We start from the raw sequence: 21,520 nt of genomic DNA, 5'->3' as shown, positions 1-21,520 counted from the left end.
TTTAGGGAATCCATCCCCATTCCCATTCGAGCCCCCATAGGGCTGAATGGTAATGGGGACCATGCTAACAAGGGGCCCATTAATAACGGGCCCGTTGTTAGCATGCTGCTCCTTTAGCGGCTCCTACTAAGGGTGCCTCGTAAAACCATCCACCCTTAGCAGGACCCGCTAAAGCACCTCGTAATGCAGCAGTAAAGGGTTAACGGCTCTGGCACCCTTACAGGCACTGTTAATCCCTGTGATAAATCTTCTGTAATAAGGCACGTAGTTAATGTGCCAAGCGGCTCTGTCAATGCTAGGTTGAACAGCTATTTAAAGGGTTAAATCTATAAACAGCCCTGGAGGGATGATTGGCAATGTCCTCAACCAATCAGAGACTCTGTATACTAGCTATGGTCCTTTCTTCTGGTAACACACGTTTTCTTCTACGTTGTGTTTTGGGTTACTAGGAGACGTAAGGTGAGGAGCTGAATGGCGGTTACGAGTGGGCGTATTGAGTTTTTATGAAGCGAAGAGTTATGAAGAGTGAAATAGAAAAGAAATGAGTTGCACCGTTGCGCTTTCAAAAGTTCTTCGTTTTGTGAATTAAAAGCGATCGTTTATCGCTGTGTGTAATGAAACTGGACGTTGCCAGTTTCATGTTCATACGAGAGCCCCGCTTGCCCTGATGTTGAGGAGAGGGGGCGTGGTGCAGGCCAGCTGATCGACCGAAGAGGCCCATGCAACTGAAGCCACACTGCAGCGTTTCAAGAGGAGGCGGAGCTCAAGTGTCACAGCTGATCTTGAAGAGGCCCAGGCAACTGACGCTGCATCGCAGTGTTTAAAGAGGAGGCGGAGCCCAAGCGCCGCAGCTGATCTATGAAAACAGTTGAACATACTGAGAAGCGGAGATGAACAACGTGATCACAGTGTTATAAGCAAAGGAACCAAGTACAAGGTATTTGAAAATAAGAGTGTCATAAAAAGGAAAAGAAACAGACAGAAAAGGATTTAAAGCGCATGACAAGTATAGAGATTGTTTGTCGATGAAAGGGAAAAAGTGAATGAGTATTTTGGAAAATGAAAGTTACAATGGCAATACAGACTGTCTAATCGATCTTATCCAGTAGCCGTTAAAAGTCTTATGAGGTGTTATTGAGGAAAGGTCTCACTAGTCTCAGAATTTCAATCAGAACAGGAAACCCAATGACTACTGAATGACTGAGAGAGAGTTAAAAGAAGAAAGGAGCGAGGAGATATTTTTAAGTCACTACATAAAGCTGTAAAGAGTGTGTATAGAAGGCTAGACAAAAGGAAAGGCACAATCTATATAAATAGATGTATGAAAACGAAATTTGGATCATAAACACAAGAAAGTAAATGAAAGAAAGCTGAACACAGAAAAGCTGCCAGAGACTTACCTGAATCTTCTTCAAGAGTACTCTACATGCAGAAGCCAGTTTTAATTTTTTATTTTTATTTATTTCATTTGATACACGCCCAGACCCTCGGGTGTCACGGCGTGGTTACAAGACAGCTTAGGAATTAATAGTACATTGTTACAGAGTACAAATGTGAGCATTACTGGTTAGTTGGTGCAGAAATACAATTTACAATATTCACTAACAAGTTACATGTGTGCGGAGACTTGTCCCTAGGTGCTATATGCAGTGAAGGAGGATTATTTTTTGATATTAATGGGTAGGGTGTTCCCGTGTTTAGGGGCTAGAGCGATGAAGCTGCTACGTCCTGCTCTAGTGGTTTTGATGCGAGGGGGAGCCAGAAGGAGTTTGTCTTTAGATCTTAGTGATCTCCTGTAATCTTTTAGGTGAAGAAGGTTGTTAAGATAGATAGGGCCTTTTTTAGTTAGGCATTTGTGTGTGATACATAATGTTTTAAAGATGATCCGGCTTTGATAGGGAGCCAGTGTGCGTCCTTCCTTGTCTTGGAGATATGGTCTGATATTTTTATACCTAGAGTTGCTCTTAGGACTTTGTTTTGCACTAGTTGCATTTTAGCTAAATTGGTATTGGATGAGCCTAGTAATAATACATTGCAATAATCCAATTTCGATAGAACCAGAGCTATGGCTAAGGTGAGGCAATTTGCTGGGGTCAGAAATTGTCGGCTAAGAGCAATGAGTTTGGAGGTGTATGCAGTGGAAGAGGCGACCTTGTTAATCTGTTTAGCCATATTAAGGCTGGCGTCAATGTACAATCCCAGTGTTTTGACTTGCTTCAGCACAGGAATAATGGTACCATCAATGTTGAGGGTTGAGTATTCTGGGTGGAGAGTTGCTATTTTGGCTGGTTATCCTACGATGAGGACTTCTGTCTTCTCGTCATTGAGACAGAGACTATTTAGTGCCATCCAATTTTGTATGATGACGTATATTTTGTTGATAGTTACAGTATCCTGGTCATAGTTGCCTGTGAGAGGTGTGAGGATCTGGGTGTCGTCCGCAAAATGTATGTATATGACACCCATGTCGTCTAGTGCTGAGAACAGGAGTTTGGTGTACGCATTGTACAGCGTAGGGGAGAGACAAGAGCCTTGGGGCACTCCCATGGGGACTGGGATGTGGTTGGCCGCTTCTTTGCCTATGGACACTCTGGAGGTGCGATCAGTTAAGAAGGATTTCACCCATGCCGTGGCTTCGCTGGAGAAGTTAAACTCTCGGGCGAGTGAGGTACAGAGTTTGTCATGGTCCACCAAATCAAATGCAGCAGAGAGGTTCAACAGCAGGAGAATGCAGAGTTCCCAGAATCTCTGATAGCATCTATCTGGATTTTGAGGTCCAAAAGAGCTGTTTCAGTGCTGTGGTTAGGCCTAAAGCCTGATTGTCTGGTGCTGAGAAGCTGATTAGATTCCATATGTATTTGGATTTGGTTGTAGGCTAGTTTGTCAATGATTTTGAGTAGGAACGGGACTGTGGTTATGGGGCAGTAATTAGTCGGAATGGTGGGGTCTAGGTTTGTTTTTTTTAGAAGCGGGGTAACCCATGCTTCTTTGATGCAGGCTGGAACTGTATTGGAATTGAAAGAAGCATTGACAAATTTGGTTATGGTGGGGGTCAAAGTAGAAGCACAAGCTTTGACTAGTTTGGCCGGGACGGTATCCCCTTTGCAATTGGACGCTTTTAGTTTGGAGATAGTGTACAAGATCTTGGGTGACGGTTGTGAAATAGAAAGGGGGGTTGGTGATGTCACTGGAGGTGGCAATGGGGCTTGGGGTGGGAGAATTTTTATCTGCTAGGAGTAGTCTTTTGGTGGTAATTTTGTTCTGTATCATAGCAAATTTGGAGGCAAGAGCGTCTTGTATGGTAATACACCATTCTTTTCTAGCTTTGGTGGATGTATCGGTTGGTAGGGGGTTTTCAAGTTCTTTAAGGATAGAGAAAAGCTCTTTGGAATCTGATGCTGCACTGTTGATGCGAGCATTGTAGGAGTTAGCTTTGTGGGCAATGATGGTTGTTTTGTAAATTGTATTATCGTCTTTGAAGGCTTTGGCCGAATCGGGGATGGGGTGTTTACTATGGGCATGTTCGAGAGAGCGTTTTTTTTCTTCTTAGGGTTATTAGTTCTTTGTTGAACCAGAAGTTTAATTTGTTATTGACACGTCTTGGTTTAGTAGTGACGGGCGCTACTGCATCAATGGTTATGGAGAGGCATTTATGGTAATACTCAGCGATGGTAGTCAGATCATTGCTAAAGATTGAGTGGGTTTCTACTATTTTATTCAGGGTGGGTTCAGGATTCTCTACAGTAAGCTTTTTGGGATTTTTACTTTCAATGGTGTCCATCATTTTGACATTACGAGGGCAGGGATCGTCACTGGTGATAGTGAATTCTATGCAAAAATGGTCTGTCCAGCTGTGAGGGCTAATCGGACCTGGTAAAACCATCCGCCCTTAGCGGGACCCGCTAAAGGACCTCATAAATCAGCAGTAAGGGGTTAACAGCACTGGCACCCTTACCATTAATCCCTTACCGCCCACCTCGGAATGAGGACGTCTATGTTTAGAGGAGTTCTGATTAATTATTTTCCAGAACAAAATGGGACTCTTAGACTGTGACAATCAGACCAGAACGCGCTGTTTAGTGCATTCCTTTTCACATGTATTTTTCCTTAGCCAGTGTGCGTACTCCTTTATGTTGTTCTCACTGCCCTAGCATGGTAGCAGCATCTTACTCCGTTTGGGAGACAGCATGCAATTCCTGGGGCAGGGATATTTTTTGGGCCTGAATGTCTTTGTCATATGTATGTGGGTGAATCTTATGATGAGTCATGCATGTCCGTTTAATGATTTCTTGTGGTCCTATCGAGCCAGCCTTAATACACTCCATACAGGCTTCAAAATGACTTGTTGCACTTGCAGTGGGCGAGATGCTACTCTCAAAGCAATTAGTGCCCCAGATTTGACTTCAAATTTGAAGGCTATCCTGTGCCTTAATTGAAGCCTTCCTAAATTGTCATCATGCCAGGATATCCGGCTCAAGGCACTGTTCACTGACAACCGATCAAGATCCGCAAGTGCCTGTTTAGCCTGGATACAATTCAATTTCACAATCAGTGGAAAACAATCACTCTCTGTCTAATCCCCCACACACATATCCCGAATTACATTGTTGGGTTTAGAAGCAAATACATAGTCAATTATCCTACTAGTTACTCTACCCACCCTCGTGTAACTAAGGGGATAATTGAAATAAAGCTTCCATTGACCATTTCAAAGTTAGCAGACTATAGCCGGCTGGCCCAGTTGACTCCATATTTACAGCCAGTGGTCCGGTGGCCCCGACTGCTCTACAGATGTAAAGTCAAGTGGGTTACCCATTGCTACTCAGGACATTTTTGGGATCCTAGCATTAAAGTCCCGACATACCACAATCGGGAGATATTACCCAGCTTGGTAAGTATCGTTTTAACAGTCTTCAATACCCTCATGTGACAGGTCTTATAAGGAGGATCATAGATGTTAATTAAATACAAAGAGGTTTGTACAAAATACATTCCATCCTTATATTCAGGTAGGACCAGCTCATTTCCCAAATACTTCCTGACTCCCAGTGCCAGCCCCATTTTGGGCTACCCCGACGGCCACGGCATGACAAGAAGGAGAGGTAGTTCTAGCCATCTATCACTAATGGGGAAGTGAGCCACGTCTCTTGTAGAGCAATTATGGCAAAAGTAACGATATGCGACAATACAGTTGGGAGTTACCCCGAGTACTCCAGCTTAGCAAAAAAGAGGAGCACAACGTTTCAGGATTAGGGACAAGGCCTGCTTTGTTGGCCCACCAGATTGGCCAGCCAAGCTCTGTGCCCCTCATCAACACACGTGCCCAACTGCCTATCTCCACTTGGGCAGGAATCAACAATCAGAGGCTTAAGATCCCATCCTCTGGTGGGGTGTCTACAGTTTACCTCTAGATTACCAGAACTATTTACAGATTTATGGGCACAGACCTCAACTGCAGTACAGTCTAAGCCCAGTTTGAGCAATGCTTGATGTTGGTCCAGAACATATGATGTGTTCCCTATGCATGGAAAAAACTCTGGATGTTGCAGTTTCACTCCTGCCTATAGAGTCACATATGTCTACAATGTGTATGTCACTGGTATGAATGAAACAGATGGGTATTTCGGAATGAAGTAGTTCCAATACCCAGCAGAGGTTGACATAAGCACACATATCCAGACCAAATATGCTTCAGATTTGTAGTGCAGATATCTTAGACTTAACTGACAAGATGGGCACTGCAGGGAACAGGCTTGCCTCCTTTGGCAGAGACTTACTGCCAAGTTCATTGCAGCCACTGGTCCACACTCAGTGGGAGTCAGGTGTGCCTGGAACAGCCCTTCCAAGTTAAAATTTGTTTCTCCTTTTTCCTTGTTATTGCATGCCCTAGCCTTCTTGGTACATCTATGGCCACCATTCTGCTTGTTGTTAAATTGTCCCTTGCTGGTCCCTGCCAGGTTGAATTTTGGGGTAATGCCAACACTTTCATGGTGGTTACGGTTTCCCCCCACATGGCACTGCCTCAATTGCTCTATTTGTATTTGTGCCATGGTTGCACAATTTGATAAACATGTGCACTTTTCCAACACCCAAAAGGCCCAGGCAACGCATCTCCAGAAGTGTGCTTCACACATTATGTTATTGTGCGTGCGGTGTGAGAAGCTGCACATACAGCTCTCTTATACTTTGCAGTCAACAGATCTTCAGTGGTTTCATCTCTTTTCGTTGATACCACTCAGTGGCATTCAGCTTCAGATTGTCAGTTGCTTGCTGGGCCATCTCTGGCGGCACCTTTTGTCCAGTCTGGCCAAGTTGCCTTCTTACTAACTCTTATAGAAGTGCAGAGGATTTATTGTGAGCTTTAGCGAGCATACAGACTGCCTTAGACATATTTTCAATACAGACCGCTGAATGAGACATAGACACCTGGACCTTCGCCAGTGTAGCTGCCATGCTGTCACATTTAAGATGACAGCGATCTAATAGTTTCCTGAAGGTTACACATGATGGCCGAAGACTCACTCGTAGCACTCTCAGAGGTCTTATTTAGCTCCTCTGTGTGTCTTCCAGTCCCCCAATCTGCGTGTTGTTACTGATCAAGACAGTCCCAGCAACTCCACAAGGGCAGGATGGACCATAGACATTCCCTCTGCTAGAAAGGCAGAGAAGCAAAGAGGGAGATAGAGGTAGAAATAGAGTCCTGGATGGAATTTGTAGTGTTACCTCCAGAACCGGTGCCAGAACCAACAACAGTTTGTGCTTCTTTGATGGAAAGCCCTGTTTCTATACACTTGTCAAACCCCACCTCCATCAGCATGGTGTGCCTAATGTCTACCACCAGGCATAGTGGCAGTGCACAAGGGTGCAATGGACCGTGTATAGGCCAGTGATCCAGTACCAAGGATGAGGTACTAGTGCCTGAAACCACTTCTTGGCCCGTAATTGGGTGATTAGTGCCTTCATGACCCTGTCATTCAGTTTCAACCACTGAGTAACAATCAGTCATTTTAGAAGCATAGTTAGCCTAAGTTTGAATTTCGGCATTGGTTTTAGCATTTGTTGTGTTTTTTAAAGCCATCACATGCTGCGTGCATACTTTCTGTGTGTGGGAAGTATAGGGGCCTTTAGTATCATCGGAAGAAATACAAGATATGACTCTGACTACAGTGTCAAGAAAAGACTTGGCCGCTTCCACCTCAATAGTTTCACCCCTGGCTATAAACAGGGATTTAGATAGCCGAGATACAGTGATAGATCTTCTCTCACACACTTCACCCGCCCCCGAGACCAGGACCAGGACTGGGAGGTGGTGAAAGTCTATTTCCAGTGAAAAGAGGGCTTCTACTTCTCCAACCTTGCTTTTAGCTGCTTGTGTCTTAATAGTGGTTAACGTGCTGCGCTTTGGCATAATTAGGAATACTTAGGAGAATAAGGCCGAGACACTGCCAGTACTGATATTGGAATCCAAGAGTTCAATGTGTTCAATTTGAAGGTGGTACAGGGCGATGCAGAACAAAACAGCCAGGGGTTATGAAATACATATCTGTGACTCCTCATGGCTCCTTGCCAGACCACTGCAAGACCACTTGACTCTTTAACGCAAAGCAGCAGAGCTCTTGTAGGAAAACCACGCCTCAAACAGGGGAGAGACAGCAGAAAGACTTTACCGCAAGACCACTTGACTCCACTCGTCTGCGCCATCTTCTGCGGTAGAATGACTCTTTAAAGAAAAGCAGCAGAGCTGCGGCAGTAAACCCATGCCTCCACCAGGGTAGACACAGCAGAATGACTCCACTGCAAGACACCTTGACTCTAATTGTCCTTTCTGCATTCCGTGGTAGAATGACTCTTTAAAGCAAAGCAGCAGAGCTCTAGCAGGAAAGCCACACCTCCAGCAGGGTAGACACAGCAGAAAGACTCCACAGCAAGGCCACTTGACTCCACTGCTTGTTTAAAGCACAGACCTACCATGAGAGCAGTGGCGCGCTGTTCAGAGTGTGGGTGGCTGGCATTTGGGTAGGCATATTTTACCAGCACAGTACTGGTGCACGGTACTGTAAGGTCTGTGTGTCAGTGTCTGCATCCATTGGAATTACTCCTTGGTCATGTGTTGTTGAAAGATCCATGTTTTGCGAGATTCGCAAAATTGGAGAATTGTGGGGCATTCCGCGCTGACACTGGGATCAAGTTGTGGAGGGTAGGTGCATTACAGGAAAAGGATTGTTTGCAGGTCCTCACTTTACAGACAAGTTGTTATTTAAGCCGGTTGGTCGATTTACTGTGCGAGGAGAGTGTGCCACCAGATATGTGGAGCTTGGATGCCAAAGTCCTGCAGTGGAATGAAGGGTTTGATTTTTCAAAGGGTAGAGATTCTGAGTAGGCTATTTAGACCTTCTTGGCTATGTGCTTCTGGAAGGACAGATTGCTGTCATTGGGAATCCTGAGTCTAACAGTAGTGTATCAAATCCTTCTATGTGAATATCATTGAGCCATTGCTGAACAAGTTTTTTTTAGCAGGCGGACTGATGTGGACGAATTCAGTCTTGGATGGGTTTAGTTTTCTGTAGGCAGTCGACATCCAGGACTGGATGATGGCTAGGTAATCGCAGAGACAACTGATATTCTGCACAATAATTACTTTCATGTACAACGGAGTAACATATGTACATTGGTCGATGGCTATATAGGTATCTTTGAGGTGAGTTGCTCAGAGACTCCATGTAAAGGTTAAAAAGGATTGGTGAGAGGATGGAGCCTTGGGTGACCTCGCAAGTGCTCTGGAGTCAGTTAGAATGGAACAGGTTTGTCTGGAAAGCCCTTTGTCTGCCTGAGAGTTAGGAGGTAAATCAGTTCAGGACTGTGCCACAGAATCCCACCCTTTCAGTAAAATGGGAGAGAAGGATGTGGTGGTTGACAGTGTTGAGTGGAGCCAAGAGGTCAAGGTGGACAAGGAGGCATGAGTCACCCTTATCCATGATTTAAAGAGCCTCATCCAACACCTGGGTGGTGTCTGTCTCAATACTACACTTTGAGCAGAAACCTGACTGATAGTCATTTAGGAGGTGGAGTTGTTCCATTCTGGTGAGTATGTGAGTAGCAACTACTTTTTCAAAGATTTTTCCAATAGACTGGACGTTCGTATTGTTCCTGTAGTTGGGCAGGTCGCCTGAAATAGGGTTCGTTTTACAAAAGAGGTCATATGAGCCCAGAAAATACTCACATACCTTTGTTCACTCAATATTGATTTACCCTGCTTTCTCTGTGCCCTGGTGTTTCTAGGAATGAGGGCAGCAACAAACCAAAGCAACATTAGTAAATCCTTATCATCTGAGTCTGCAACAATAGTGGGAACATGTGCAAAGATTTTCAGTGCTTGCTCCAAAACCCTACCGCCTGGAACAATATATAATTGTGGGGTGGGAAGAGCTAGTTCGTATGCAGCATCATTAGGATTCCTACATTTTTTACTGCTAGGCGACTACATTGGGGTCTGAAGATGGACCCTACTGGCCAAAGCATGCCCACATTTGACAATGGCAGCAGAGCCCACTAGATATTTCATTGTCAACCTGCTTAGTGTTTTCAACTCCTAGAATTCTCTCTGCAAATAAACCAAAGATTAATCACATAAGATGGACAGCTCACTAGGTGCAAGATTTTGCTTGAGCACAAACTCTACTGTCCTTGTTGATATTGATAATTATTATGTTGCCTGTTTTTCGTGTCCAAATTAGGCTAAACCTCTTCAAATATTAACACTTGACAGTATTATTAATTGACAACATTGAGGAGGCTCCTAGTCACTTGCTAGGCCCTTCCACCAAGTTGATCCACCCACCACTCGTTTCTACACATTCCAAGCAGCTACTTAAGGACTCCAGGCTAACTCCATGGTACACACAGACAACTGATCACCACTGCCAATGCCTTCTACTATCAAAACACTAAAGTGAAGGGTAACAATTAAAGTAGATCCCTCTTCAAAGCCATCAAGCATGGCATCAACCATCTGCCTAACCCACCCGTGCCGCACCACATCAGAAAATCTGTTGTCATCAACTCTTCCTTCATCAAAAATATCATCATGATTCCACAACACAGATAGCAACACAATAACTGACGGCACACTAACCATCCCATTTTGCAAAACCGCAACTACCTGGACACATTTCAAGGCACTCAATATCGAAGACCTCACTGTGGATGACATCCTCCCTGCTTCTTTACTCAAGACCCATCCTATTGTAGTACTCCTGCCTCACCTGACAATCATCAACAACTCCTTAACTCAAGGCGTCTTCCCCTCAACCGTAAAGATCAGACAAATCTTCCCACTTCTCAAGTCATGGACATTGAACCCTGATGACCTCACCAACACTGCCCCATCACCTACCTTCCCTTCATAGGTAAGATCCTTGAGATAGTAGTAGCCATGCAACTCCTCCAACATATTGAAGCCAACAACCTCCTTCATTCCTACCAATCTAGATAAAACAGAGAAACAGCTACCATCAACAAAGATGCCCTTAAAATCCTTGATGACGGCCATTCTTGCCTCCTGGTTCTCCTTGACCTCTTATCAGCATTTTACACAGTAGACCACCAGGCACTCACCTACAATCCTCATCTCCTTGTAGGGATCCACAAGATCACTGTCAGCTGGTTCAAATTGTTCCTTGCTAATCACCACCAGTTTGTACAAATGGATTCCTCCAGATTAATACCTCTACCCATTAACTGTGGAGTCCTGCAAGGATCCATCCTCTCGCCCGTGATCTTCATTACAAGGCACCACATGGAACCCTCCTCGTTCCATACAATATCCACATCCATCAATGCACAGATGACGCACAGCTCTATCTCAATATGTCCCCCATAGAAGATATCCACAGGCTCAAGGCCTGCCTCCCATGGATCTAGTAGTGGATTTCCAGTGCTTACATGAGGTTTAACCTCCCTCAAGACTGAATTCCTACTCCTAACCAACAACAATGAATACCCTGAAATCCAGACCTTGCTCTCTTCTATGCATCTCAAGATCTTCAAAGGCCTGCCAGCCAACCTGCCAAGTCCTTTGGCTTTGACATTGACAGACACCTTTCATTCAAACAGCACATTGCCAGGAAGACACAAAAAACTTGATACTACCTTTCCCTCCTGCGGTAAATCAAGCCGTTCATCCTAGAAAACAACTTCAGATCTGCTGTCCATGCATGGGTCCTCTCCCACCTGGATAGAGGCAATGCCTTTTTGGATGGCCTTCTGCCAACTACCCTGGCACCCCTGAGATGTGTCAATCATGCTGAAGCCTGACTCATCAAAGGACTCTGCAATTTAACCACATCACCCTGACGCTCATCAAACTGCACTGGCTCCTGCTGCAAGCCTGTATCATCTTCAAACCCTGCTGCATCATCTACAAGGCTGCCACTCTAAAGCCCCAAAGCTACAACACTGATAAAGTAAGCATCTGCAGAGGTTTACAATGTACTAGAAGTAAGAATATGTGCAGACTTCAACACTTCCAGTGCAGGAGAACAAGAAGATAGGCCTTTTCTGTTTACGCGCCTAGACTCTGGAACCTCCTCCCTATCAACATCATACTTGCCCCTTCGCTTCTACAGTTCACGAAGAGGCTCACGACCCTCATCTTAAATACATGGCCTCTCCCTACACCTCGGTCTACAGAGCCTTCACTCCCCACCCTACCTGAGATTGGGTGATTTGATCCCCACTGTTTATTCTCCTGGTTGCTTGTAAATTCTTTGCTGACAAATTGCCCACCTTCCCCCTCCCCTGTTTTAAACTTCCAACTCCCTTGCTCCGTCTGCTTCCCTCGCTATGCCTGTCCTGCTAGGATTGTAAAGTGGTCTGTTGCTACTTGAAGCTAGGTCCACACTCAATAACAATACATACCACAATAATAATAACAATAATAATAATAATAATAATAATAATAATAATAATAATAATAATAATAATAATAATAATAAATGTGACTGATTCTGATAATCCATTGCAAAAGACTACACACTTAAACATATGGAGGAGGCACTGTAGAGTGTAGGGATTTCCACTGTCCTGAGAGTGTGGTGGCATTGGTGATTTTGCACTGGGACTGCTCTGTGTAAAGGAAAAAGAAAGGTCAATTATCCAAGTTCCTTCGCTGGGAAAATACATTTGCCACTATTGTGTCCCGATCTGTGTGCTCTATTTTGCCATATCATCATCTGAAATAAAAATATAGACAAATTAGATCTGCAGATTGTGCTTAAAAACTTAGCACAGTTGAATTGTTCAGTGCCAACTACTTTACCTTGATCATGGCATTTGTTTCAAATATCTGTTGTATACAATTGGCCACATCCAGAGCTTCAAAATTCTCTTATTTCCTCATTGCCTGCTCCAGGGTCTTAATCTTGCCTTTGAGCAGTGTACAAGAAGAATCTACATCACTGATGGTTGTATTATGGTAGATGTTACCATATTGCAAATGTGCTAAAAGCTGGATGAGCTCTTTCATGACACACCTTTCTCTATTGGTCAAAGACCCTGTTTCACTTCTGTGATACATGCAATATGTACTGATTACGCTTTGGCATTCAGAGAACCACTGAAGCAAATGTAGGCAAATGTAGGCCTGAATTCAATGGAGGGAAACCTTCTTTGTGAGGTCCAAACATCCAGTTTTTCTCTCCACCTAACTCCAACATCACTGTCTTCTTTTCGGTGGAAGGCACTTTTCTGTACAGTCTACATGCCTGTGGAACTCTTGCACACCATTGTTAAAGTCCTTTCCTCACATTCACGCTTTTAGGAGGAAGGTAAAGTCTTAGCAAATGATTCTGCATACATGCCAAGCTGTTTAACTGGTAACCATACTTCACTCCATGGTTAATTCACTGTAAGGCCAAGATGCAAGAAATGCTGATTGCGCACTCTATACATTCACATAGAAAAATAGAAAATTCCACGACTTCTGTTTATTATACTTTTTTGCCTTATTGATGGTTGTTTCATTAGGTTAATTATTTACTTATAGTGTGCTTGCTTTCTTAGAAATAAGCATATGGCCTATTAGATAATTGAGCTTATTATACCAACTTGTCCTCTTAGCTTTGGTCTCATAATACAGCATGCATTTTATTTCAACCCCCTCAGCACTGAATACTTGCTTCTAATAACCGATCTAGTTCCATTAGCCCAGTGCCTGTTCTATGTAAAGACACAATTTCATAGTTTTTTCGCTGTGCTATGCTTTTCAATTCTTATCCAAGACGCCTGCCCATTATACTGGCATTTTCGCACTTATCAGTCCTTTTTTCTCAGTTCGGCGACCTTTTTGTCAGGGCTTTCTCCACCTCCCCATTTAGACTGCAACGTGGACTTCAATATATCTTTTTTCTGGTTGGAGGTGCATTTTCATTGACGCGTCATTCATAGATCCACAACAGGCCAGTGGGTGTGCCTTGAGTGCATAGGCTATTCATTTTAGCAGGCCTTCACGTATGCTTCTCTGTTGCACGATCAGTAAAACAAATAGCAGGAAAATGAAGGAAAATGATTGATCCTAAATCGAATCAATTGCATGCTAAGTGTGCCTACAAGCTACAGACGATCGTTCGCAAAAATGTGCATATAATAATATGAATCTTGTTAAAACATAGGCAGGCGAAATATGTCCATCAATCATTAGACTCTTTGCCTGGAAAAATCGTATACAATCCATCTTGCTAATGTGTTAGTCGCTTTGTTGCCTTAAAAATGAAGTAGGCTATTGATATTCAATGTCATGTTTACACTAACATGGAACGGACAAATTGCTCATTGGGGGAATTAGTGCGGATCTCACAAACCCACACATTTGAGGATAGGTGGGGTTTGAATGGGCTTGAGCGTGCAAAAATCATGTAAACCGATGCAATTATTGTGTTGTGAAAAAAGTCGACATATGTACGTGGTCACAACGCTTATGTATTCGTTGATTTGTTTGTTTCTGCCTACTCTTCTTTTATTCATCTGTTGCTTAAAAAAGATGCTAGATTTACAAAGCGTTGCTGGAAAGTCGTTGATAACCATTGAAACACGTTAGGGAGATTGCAAAGTAAAAAATAAATAAAACGAAACTACCCACAGGGTAAATATATTAGGTTTCAGTTCAAAAAGAAAATATTGTTCCTTGATTGGTGTGATATTCCTTCATTGTTGTGGTAAAATGTAAAACAAAGAATGTGTCCAATCAAACACGGCCAGAAACCATGAAAAATGTAAGAAAACGATCATGAATAGCTCCAACTAAAAGTCTGAAAAATGTGAAGACACGAATAAGGACATTAAACCAACAGAGGAATGGCAATCATCACATCACGTCTTAGCGCCTGTAACACGCAATGGAGTAGCACAATATACGGGGAGCAAGACACAGCATTTGCACCACCAGGAATATGTCAGTGAAGGCTCTGCCACTCCATAAAAACCTACATATGAAGTTCAAGACCCAAGTACGACACACTTGCTCAGCACAGGATTACTACAAAACAGCAATATGTATGCACACCACAGCAGAGGCATACACCACACCTTAATAGACCTTCAGCTCGAGAAATATACTGTGGGCCTGCATAGGCAATCACCATCAGTACACACATCCAGGTAACCTTAACCCATTGTTTAATGCCAATTCTATTTCCAGAACCAGTATTGTTCTCATTCCTATTCAAGGGTGTGGGGGAGGCTCCATCAGCCGCTGGATTGCTCACAGGCAAACAGTTCACACAATGCCAGAGTTGCATCCTGCAGCATTGTGCCAATTATGCAGAATGGAAATAGTGCAAGAGAATGTGAAGAATGGAAATACTGCAAGAGCAGGTTCTGCATGCCCTAGTAGACACAACTGGAGACCCAGAGAAAGTCTCTCCAAGATTCATCACGATCTCTGCATCCAGAAATGAACATGATTGGTGATGTGTTCATCTTTAACTTGGTACAACTACTGACAAGTTTGCCAAGTAGTTCAAACTAATACACACGTATAACCCTTTATGTAGGACACCATTTGCAACAGCCATCCATGTTGGACACAACAGCACAACATACCCAGTCAATGTGTCCCCTTATGCCACTGTCAATGTGAGTATCTTGTGTTCTCTATTACCAATCCTGTATTACTCCTTGTCCAATTTGCATAACAAAACAGAGGACACTGAAAACTCCCAGGAACACTTCCATGCAAATTCATTTAGAAAACAACTGAACTGTAAGAATATGGTTCATTAGAAAACATGACAACAATGCCAACGCCATCATAATCCTATGAAAACATCAGAACCATGCCAATGCACGTGGAATCTTCTGTAAGAGCTGAATTCTGTCAAACCTGTACCTGTCGATGACTATGGTTCCAAAAGCAATACACTTCCTCACTGGTAGTACACACTAGTACAGACCTGCACCAATGAACGCGTCACTAAAACAACAGACGTGAAAGATGACGATGCCCCTTGTAATGCTCACATTCAATGCATTCCCTGCAACACTTATGAAGAACAAAAGGAAGGAGTCTTAGAAAAACCGCCTCCTGAAAATTCAGCCATGGTTAACATACCATAACACATAACAGGCGCTGACAGGAAAGGTGTCCCCCAAAGTAACTCGGTGCGAAAACGTATGTAACACATAGAGGCACAACCTGTGACAAAAACACTTCAATATAGCCAAATAACCTAACGTTTTACATAAAGAACAGTGCAAGAGGCAGATGTGAGGACCAGAAATGCAGAGATGCTCATCTTAAGAAAGGACATCATGCACTTTGTGAACTTTCCCCACCATTGCACTACCAACTTCTTGTCACTTGGGAGAATACGTATAGATGATGCAAAGTGGACTGAAAAGAGACAAAAGATGACTGCAGGTGCACTAAAGTAAGAACACAAGCACAGAAAGGATGCTCGTGGTCATGTTGTAGTGAGAGCATTGTGAAAATTCAATAGCATAAAGTAATGACTAGAGATTTAAAATGTTAAACAGATTTATATTTTCTTGTAAGATTTTCCAGCGGGGTCGTTATATATAAAGCAGTCTAAATGCTTCATCTTATTCCCAAGTTTTAGGATTGTTGACTCCAAACTCTCGCTAGTAGTATCACCACATTGGGGCTCATTTGGAGTCTGCAGGTATAATGGCGGAAATACCAACATGCCGATATTTCCGTTACTCGCGTCAGTATCACAGGAATTACTGGCGTATCATGATTTGCTGGGCATGCGCACATCCCCCGCCAGAATGGGTAATACTGGCACGCCGGTATTACCGGCATCAGCAGCTTTCCCTCAGTATTACCAGCATATTTGTGCCGGTAATATCGATTCGAGCACTGAAACTGCCACAATAACCAGCGCCAGAATTACCGTCACAGGCAGAATGGGAAGTACGCCGGTGCCCATCTTTAAAACCCAATCTACCACAAATCTTTCATTTCCTGCTGTCATCGGCTGCTAAAGCATGTGCCATTAGCATGTGTGACACTAAAAAGACCTGGGTGTCCAATCTCATGCAGCGAAAGTTAAAATTCTTTGATGCAGAGTTTGCTGCACTAGCAGAGGCAGTGGTGCAGCACTCTGAGGCACACTTTGGGGCCAGACACTAGAAGCCCAGCCAGAAGGGGAAATCTGCCATTTGGCAGGAGGTCATGATGAGTGGCACATCTGTGGGGACTGTCCCCCGCACAATCAGGGAATGCCGGAAGCAATGGAATGATCTGAGGCTGAGGGTACGGAGCATCATCTCGCAACACAGGAGGGAATGTGCTGCCCCACAGGAGAAGGGACAGTGGCACTCCTCTGCCTCATTCCTTGGGAGGAGACGTGTAGAACCATCCTACACATAGAGGGAATTGAGGGAGTTGGGATGGTAGGGTATTGAGCAGGGACCCAAGTTATGGCGGTAAGAACAACAAACTCAATATGTAAATGCAAATGTGTCCAAATACATGCCCAAGCAGAGAACCACATAATGTGCTTGGGGAGTGCTTCAACACATGTCAGTCATAGCAATTGACCAGATCACACACATATGCAAGGGGATGCAGGTAGATGTAGCCATGCACACGCACCATGGGCAAAATGTACAGGCCCATACATGTGCACATTCTAAGCACCCACATGTGCCAAGGGAGTCCATGACATGAACTTTTGGCCCACTGCACACACAACAACAGGGCACCATGGCAAACCATCAGGCAATGTGCACTCCCACCAACTAAATGTAGAAGCACACATCATTGCCAACACACCAAAGAATCCACATGAAAAGAGCAGGACACACAGTATGTTGCTTGAGTGTAATGAGCATCACAGTCATAACCCTCAGATTAATAACAGTATTCCCATCTCTTCTCACAGGTGCACAGTCCATAGTCAGCAACAGGGACTAGTCCCTATATATCTGGGACAGCAGCTGCAGCAAGTCCTGCAAAGTCCACATGTCTTGCCAGCAGGCCCAGGGCAGGGCTACCGGTCCGTCACAGCCACCATCACCCCTGCCACCATCAACCACATCAGCCCCTCCACTAGCAGCTGCAGCAGCCCCTCCACCATCAGCCGCAGCAGCCCCTCCACCATCACCTGCAGCATCCCCTCCACCATCAGCTGCAGCAGCCCCTCCATCATCAGCCGTTCAGCCCCACCAGCATCACCACCCACTGCTGCAACTGGCCCACCAGCATTGTCTGTGGCTGCCACCGTCGCCCCACCAGCTACCAGCAGGGAGACACCCCAGCCCCAAGAGCCACCTTTACAAGGTCTGACCAGGCCCCAGTCCGGGGACTCGGTGCTGCCATCGCTCCTGTTCCCGCAACACCTCCACTGGCACTGAAGCCACAAGGACATTGTGGAAGGGCCCATTTGACCACATCCAATGAGGAGGATGATGACATGCCCTATCCATCACCAAGCTACAGTCCCGGCACACCCCCCTGCCCAGCCAGAGGTCAATGCATGCACGCCTGTGTGCCATTGAATTGCAGCAGTCCACACTGTACATCATTGCATGCCAGCAACTCGCAGAAATGCACCTGATGCATGCATGTATGCAGGAGACCAGCTGCAGGACAGCCAGGTCTGTCGGCCATGCCACTGCAGCCATGGTGACATTGGGACAGAGGGTGCATGAGCACACAGAGGCATCCTAGGCCTCTGCTGAGTCACTCAACCAGGCCAGTCAGGTGACCCTGCAATACATCCATTCACAGGGATATGAGCCATGCACCTCTGTGACCCCCACAGAGGGCTCCCCAGCCAGCTCCCAAATGTGCCACTCACTGTGCTACCTCACTGACAAGGAGCAGGAAAAGGCCCCAAACCCAAGAGGAGCAGGAAATGACAGTCAGACACTGACAGGGTGTTAAGGGGGGGGGGGGGGGGTTTGAGAGGGTTTGCTTTGAGGGTGAGTATTTGGAGAGGGTTTGTTTTGAGTGTATCTATTTGGGGAGGGTGTGTTTGGAGGATGGGCATTTGGGGAGGTTTTGTTTTGAGGGTGAGTCTTTGGGGAGGGCGAGGGTAAGGTGGATTACAGTTGAATGGGGAATCTGTTGAGGTGTAGGGCCTATGTGCAGTCACATTTCATATAAAAACATTTCACCTTAAGCACTGACAGGACATTCCTTATTTTCATACAAGTGTGTATTGTGATGGTGCAGGATATAAACAAAGGGGGAAGGGGTGAGCTAAGTGGGGGATTAAATTAGAAAGTGTTGTCAAGCAGTTCTTGCCAGGCCATGCACCCATTCCAGTCCTCCATGCGCTTGGTCCACACATGCATGGGCACAACTGCCTCTGCAGCATCTTGCTCTGATGATGAATGTTCAGACCTGAGGGCAGGGATATGTTGCGCCTGATGCATATGTTGTGCATAATTGGACAGGCCAGGACTATCTGTCCCACCTTGTCTGGCCTGTCCAACAGTGCAGCTCCAGACCAATGTAGGCACCTGAATCAGGACTTCCAGAGGCCTAAGGTCTGCTCTATGGTCACCCTTGTCCTCACATGGGCCCTGTTAAATGCCACCTCCTGTGGGATCTGGAGATTCCTCAGAGTGGTCATCAGCCACGGAAGCAGCGGGTATCCAGAGTCACCTATAAGGAGGTAAGACACATGTGAGAATTATGATGCTCAGCAGTGGTATTCCATCTCACGGCCACATCCCAATGGTCAGTTTGTGTATGCATGTCCCATTTGTCATTGCGACACACTGTTTCACATTTCAGTCCTTGCATGCATATTGCACTGCTCAGGGGCGATATCCAGTCTGTAATTGTAATACGTGTGCACAGCTCATGACCAGCACTCATTGATTAATGGTATCTGTCTGAGAGGGCAGCATGGCATGGGGGGCGGTCTGAGCCTATTCATGGCTGCAATGATTGGTACTTGATGCGAGTCTGGGTTACACTTGCAGGTGGTATGTGTTCCATCTATGATGGTGTGTGTTCTTCCAGATGTAGGGAGTCCATGCCAGATCTGGTGGCAGGGTAGTGTCCCTCTGTCATTGTTTGGCAGTGTCTCATCCCATGTATGCAGGTGTCATTGGGTGCCTCATCTTACGGCCACACCATGTGCCCTGCACCTAGTGTTAGCCCAGACCCCATATCTTACGCCAAGTGTGTGTGGGCCTGGACAGTCAGATCGAGTTATTTGTGTCAAACTTGATCTTTGTTGTTGGTGCTTTACATCATGTTTGGGCTCGCCCCGGGCTCTTGTGGGTGCCCCTGAACACACACTGGATGCTCCTAGGTGGCAATGTCAACCAATTCACTGCCATTGCATGTTGGGGCAGGGTGTTGCATTCTGTTACCTGAAGTGCATTGTGTGCAGTTGTCCTGTTGCAGTTGAAATTGCCTGGTCAGTGACTGATGCATCTCCAGTCATGTCATAGTCCTGTTTGTTGGTGCTTGTCATTTGAAGGGTGCACAGGTGTGTCCTGCATGTACATGACCACTCCCGACATGCATTTCCGATATTGTTGTTCTCCCTTTCCCTGTCACTCATGCTGCAAGGCCGGTGGGATTGCACATTTACCCACCAAACATTCAGGTACTTGGTCCTCTGTGAAGCTCCATGTATTGCTTCTGGTTTCTGTAGACCTCCTCTGGGGTATGGGGTGGGAGAAGGAACACCAGCTCGACATGTGTGCAGTCCAAATGTTGCCACCACATTGGGCATGCCTGCAACTGCGTAAAAGCAGGTTTGGTGGCATTCAGCCATGCCTGGGTGGTGGGGAGGGCAATTTGCTGGCCCACATGGCGCTGGAGAGTCTCCAGCACCTGCACCAGGCCTCTGGAGAAAGCAGGATGCAAGATGCCATGCAGCTGGCTCACAGAGCGCTGGAATGTTCCAGTGGCCAGGAAGTGAAGGACTAACACCAGCTTTACAAGCGGTGATATGGCTGTCCTGATTCTGTTCCTGCTCCCAATATCCTCCTGGATACCTTTGTGGAGGTTAAGTATTGTGTCTTTGTTGAGGCAGTACAGGGTGCGTATTTTCCTGTCTGTGAGGGCCCAGAGTGTGGAATGGGGATAACTGCATGCCTTGTGCGGTGTCTCCTCCTCACCACCTGCATACACATCATTGTCCTCATCCTCTTCCCTCTCTCCCTGGCCTCCTGTTGCCTCTGCTGGTACTCCAGCCCCTGCAGCTATAACTCAGCATGGAGCAGCTCAAGGTCCATGTAGCCAGCAATGTGTGCAGCATAGTTGTGTTGGGAAGTGCATTGCAGGAATGTGTGGCCATTTTCTTCTCTTCATGTGTGCATCAGGTGCACCTGGTTGAATTGGGTGCACCTGTGTCCTGTATACCGTCACCTGTGTCCATTTAACAGCTGCTCTGAGGTGTAGGTATTGCCACCGGGGCTTTGACTGAGTTACCAGCAGAAAATGCTGATATTACTGGCAAATCCAGACTTGTGACTTCCATCGATTTGTCAGTAAACGGAATTACCAGCACTTTTACTGTATACCGGCAAACACACAATGAGCCCAATTGTCTCTATCTTTAAATGGTTCAGACATGAACCAATTAACCACTTGTTTTACAGCATGTTTCTTTTCAATTTTATACTCCCTCTTTCTCAATGTGCTTTAGAATTTCTGACAGCTACATTCATCATTCATGGTAATATTTCATTGACACTTGCTCAAGATGCTACATGGATTTTTACTCATGCATTCAGCATGCAGTGATATCTTTCAGTGCCAACAACAGTTATCATCATGCATTGTGATCTTTCAGTTTTTCTTTCTCAAGATTCATTAGAAGGAAGGACAGCGTGGTTTGTGTTGTGAGTTGGAGAAAGTCCCAATCTTTTCAAATGAGGAGGTCTTGCCTCAGAGGCCTGGGTTGTTCCAGATATTACATAATGTGCCTTCTAGAGTGTGGAAGGAATGGAATTACCTGCCCTACCATCAGAGGTACTGTATTCTCATAAGGCATAAGGAATTGTCTTTGCCAGATATGCTAGTCTGGGA

General features: G+C 45.2%; 1 long non-coding RNA gene across 1 annotated transcript in view; it reads left to right on the top strand.

Annotated features, from left to right (window-relative positions):
* The first annotated feature begins 453 nt into the window (after nucleotides 1-453).
* Nucleotides 454-21,520, top strand: part of LOC138526092 (uncharacterized) — a 122,617-nt gene continuing 101,550 nt past the window's right edge. The window contains exon 1 of the long non-coding RNA XR_011283483.1: nucleotides 454-937. This is a non-coding gene — a long non-coding RNA (uncharacterized lncRNA). The remainder of the gene's footprint in view (nucleotides 938-21,520) is intronic.

Source organism: Ambystoma mexicanum, chromosome 7p, assembly GCF_040938575.1.
Source record: "Ambystoma mexicanum isolate Mex_15411 chromosome 7p, UKY_AmexF1_1, whole genome shotgun sequence".
In the NCBI taxonomy this organism is placed as follows: domain Eukaryota; kingdom Metazoa; phylum Chordata; class Amphibia; order Caudata; family Ambystomatidae; genus Ambystoma; species Ambystoma mexicanum.
Note: the sequence above shows the minus strand (reverse complement) of the source record. Positions and strands in the feature narration are given on the sequence as shown.